Genomic DNA, 4507 nt, shown 5'->3' with positions numbered 1-4507 from the left:
CAAGCTTACAAATAACTGGCAACAAATCTTTTTGCAGAAATCACTAGAACAAAGTACTCTCCATCACGGCTGAAAAAGGATTTGATTTCACTTGGAACAGCTGCAGGCAGAGAGACTGAAATGTTCTTGCCATTGATCATTGAGTTATGGAGTTCCCAGCTACACAGGGCAGGGCAGCATCTCTGTAGGACACCTGGAACCGAATGGGCTGAACTGGGACAGAATGAAAGAGAAATCCAGGTGCGACCAGAGAAGTAACTATTCCAAAGCACTGCTCAGGTGAGTTTTGACTCAAGAAGAATGAGAAATCAGAAATTCATCTTGGAACTTCCTATAGCTACTAATTTTCTGTTGTCCTTTTTGTTTTTTGTTTTTTGTTTTGTTTGTTTGTTTTTTGAGACAGAGTCTCACTCTGTCACCCAGGCTGAAGTGCATGATCTCAGCTCACAGCAACCTCTGCCTCCCAGGTTCAAGAGATCCTCCCACCTCAGCCTCCTGAGTAGCTGGGACTACAGGCACCTGCCACCATGCCCAGATAATTTTTGTTATTTTAGTAGAGACAAGGTTTCACCATGTTGGCCAGGATGGTCTTGAACTCCTGACCTCAAGTGATCTACCCACCTCAGCCTCCCAAAGTGCTAGGATTACAGACATGAGCCACTGCGCCCGGCCCTGTTATCTTTCTAAACTCTTAAGTTAGAAAACTTTCCAGGTAATGGCTAAGACAGACATATTGACCAGAGACACCATCAAACACTTGCAGCCCAAACTGTGAAGTCATTTCAATATGACACCCAGTGACTGCTTTTGCATCTGTCATTCTCAACCCATTTACACTCTTTCTTCTTATAAGAAGAGATTTTTTGGCTGGGTGCAGTGGCTCACACCTGCCATCCCAGCACTTTAGGAGGCCAAGGCAGGCAGATTGCTTGACACCAGCCTAGGCAACATGGCGAAACCCCATCTCTATAAAAAATACAAAAATTAGCTTGGCATGGTGATTCACATGAGTAGTCCTAGTCACTTCGGAGGTTGAGGTGGGAGGATTGCTTGAGCCTGGGAGGCAAGTTTCAGTGAGCTGTGATCAAGCCACTGCACTCCAGTCTGATCAAAAGAGTGAAGACTGGAAGAAAGAGAAAGAGAAAGAGGGAAGGAACAGACAGAGGGAGAGAAAGAGAGAGAGAGAAAGAGAAGGGAGGGAGGGAGGGAAGGAGGGAAGGAAGGAAGGAAGGAAAGAAAGAAAGTAAGAAGGAAGGAGGGAGGGAGGGAGGGAAGGAAGGAAGGAAGGAAGGAAGGAAGGAAGGAAGGAAGGAAGGAAGGAAGGGAGGGAGGGAGGGAGGGAGGGAGGGAGGGAGGGAGGAAAGGAGGGAAGGAAGGGACTTTTCTACAGTGAAGAAAAAATAAGTTCACTGAAGACTTTTTGTCATCTAAGCTGTGTAAAATTACTGAGGAATAGTGAGGAGAGGAGAACCAGGAAAGCAACCCTGCTGACAATTTTAACCTTACCCAGGAGAAAATGAAAAATTGCAGGGTTTCTCCTACTGCACTGCGATGCTAGAAGATACTGAGTAGAGATGCACTTTAGGGTGAAGGGACATATTAAAGGGGTTTTGGTTATGGAAAGATAGGTATCCACGCTTAGTGTGGTGGGCCTAAAGAGAGATGAACTGGAGGAAACATTTCATTTCTTATGAGGCAGCTGGTAGAGAAGAAAAGGAAGGAACACAGCCAGCCAGCTGGCACTCTATGCAGAAACAACTGGGAAGATGCTCCCTGGCTCAGGACCCAACAGAACTCCCCTCCACTGCCTTGAACCTTCAGTATAAGTTTGATATATGCAGCATTATGGGCAGTTTTCAACAAGGCAGTGTGGGAGACAGACAGAACTTCCCAGGGGAGGAAAAGATAGACGACTAAGGAGCAACAGGGAAAATATAAACCTTCCAAGAATATCCAGGGACCTACCATTAGTGAAATAATGGCTCAAGCTAATGATTATTCACTCACCCTTTTATTCAACCAATATTAACTGAGCACCACCTACATGCTATGGACAGTCCAGCCAGTGTGCACCAGTGCAGGAAAACCAATTGTGCATGTTCCTTTCCAACTCCGCGTTTAAAGATGTCATGTTGGTAGTTTGAAATCAACCATGGTAGGAATATTGACACCATAATAATTGGCAAATGCTACAAATCAGGACGTTTTTCCCCTCAGAGAGTTGGTTTGCCACGAACCACTGGCCAGTCACTGTTTTGGACAGTGAGAAAAGAGCAATGAGCAAAACAGACAAGGTGATAACCCTAGGAGAGCATATGTTCTAGAAGGGAAAGATCAAAGAATTGATTGATTGATTCACAAGCTATTTTCAAATGGTGAACAGGGCTAGGAAGACAATAAAAAGGGGTGACTAATAGGCTGCAGAGGTTGGGAAGATCTCTTTAACGAGATAACACGTGGCTGGATGCAGTGCTCACACCTGTAATCCCAGCACTTGGGGAGGCCAAGGTGGGAGGATCACTTCAGTCCAGGAATGTGAGACCAGCCTGGGTAACATAGCGAGACCGCACCTTTATAAAAAAATTTTTTTTCAATTAGCCAGGCATGGTAGTTTGCACCTGTAGTTCCAGCTACTCGGGAGGCTAAGGTAAGAGGATCGCTTAAGCCCACGAATTCAAGGCTGCAGTGAGCTATGATTGTGCTACTGCACTCCAGCCTGAGTGACAGAGTGAGATAGATAGATTAGATAGATTAGATAGATAGATAGATAGATAGATAGATAGATAGATAGATAGATAGATAGATAGATAGTAGATAGATAGTATAGGTGCAGTGGCACACACCTGTAATCCCAGGTAATTGGGAGGCTTAGGCAGGAGAATAGTTTGAACCTGGGAGGCAGAGGTTGCAGTGAGCCAAGACTGCACCACTGCACTCTACCCTGGACAACAGAGCGAGACTCCATCTCAATAAATAGATAAATAACAGAGGTAAGCAACACTTGAGCAGTGAAATGAATTTTTAAAAGAAAATTATTCCAGCAGTTTGGGGTCATCTGTAGAGCAGGCAGCTCTGTGTGGCAGGCTATTTATAGTCTCCCATCCTAAAAACACCTTCTGGCCGGGTGAGGTGGCTCACACCTGTAATCCCAGCACCTTGGGAGGCCAAGGCGGGCAGATCACGAGGTCAAGAGATCAAGACCATCCTGGCCAACATGGTGAAACTTCGTCTTTACTAAAAATACAAAAATTAGCTGGGCATGGTGGCACGTGCCTGTAATCCCAGCTACTCAGGAGGCTGAAGCAGGAGAATCGCTTGAACCCGGGAGGCTGAGCTTGCAGTGAGCCGAGATGGTGCCACTGCACTCCAGCCTGGTGACAGAGCAAGACTCCGTCTCAAAAAAAAAAAAAAAACACAAAACAAAACAAAAAACCCTTCCCCTGCTCCTTTGCCCTCTCTAGCCCCTCCCCCTTTTCTCTCCTTGCCTTTATAGCCAGCTGCTCCCAAGAGAGCAAGAGAGGTCTCTTTATTTCCTCCAATTCCTCCTCTCCTTGCTTGCTCCCACCACTCACCAATTCCGCTCTTGTCAAGGTCATGAGCATGGTTGACTTTCATCCTCTATCTGACTGACGCTCTTGGCAGCATTTGACAGACCCAGCCACTCCCTCCTCCTCACATATTGTTTGCATTTGGCTTCCAGGACGTCACCCCTCCTGAATTCCTCCCATCTCACCAGCTGGGCTTTTTTTTTCTTCAGTCTCTTTTGCTGATGCTTCTCTAAACCCCAGACCTCTAAATGCGGAGGTGTCCCAGCCTCACTTTTTGGACCTCTTCCCTTTCCTGACTATACTTCTTTTTCAGAGACCTCATCCAGTCTCACAGCTGTAGGTTCCAGCTCCGTGCTGATGAGTCTCAAACCCACGTCAGCTAGCCAGACTGCTCACCTGAACACCCACTGCTTACTTAACATCTCCACCTGGAGCTAGAGTGATCCTTTAAAGTGTGATTTATACCTCATCACTCCTTTGCTTAAAATCCTCCAATGGCAATACAGTGAGGCAAAGATAGTCTTTTTAACAAATGGTGCTGGAACAACAGTATGATATAGTTTGGCTCTGTGTCCCCCCACGGCCCCCCCCCGCCAAATCTCACGTTGAATTGTAATAATCCCCATGTGTCAAGGGTGGGAGCAGGTGGAGGTAACCAAATGATGGGGGAGGTTTCCTCCATGCTGTTCTCCTGATAATGAGTGAGTCTCACAAGATCTGATGGTTTTAGAAGCGTCTGGCATTTCCCCTGCTTGCACTCACTCCATACTGCTGCCCTGTGAAGAAAGTGCCTGCTTCTCCTTTGCCTTCCGCCACGATTATAAGTTTCCTGAGGCTTCCCCAGCAATGAGAAACTGTGAGTCAATTAAACCTCTTTCCTTTATAAATTACCCAGTCTCAGGTATTTCCTCATAGCAGTGTGAGAACAGAATAATACAATCCACTTATAAAAAATGAAT

The sequence above is a fragment of the Rhinopithecus roxellana genome, chromosome 14 (assembly GCF_007565055.1).
Source record: "Rhinopithecus roxellana isolate Shanxi Qingling chromosome 14, ASM756505v1, whole genome shotgun sequence".
Classification (NCBI taxonomy): domain Eukaryota; kingdom Metazoa; phylum Chordata; class Mammalia; order Primates; family Cercopithecidae; genus Rhinopithecus; species Rhinopithecus roxellana.
This window is presented reverse-complemented; position numbering follows the sequence as displayed.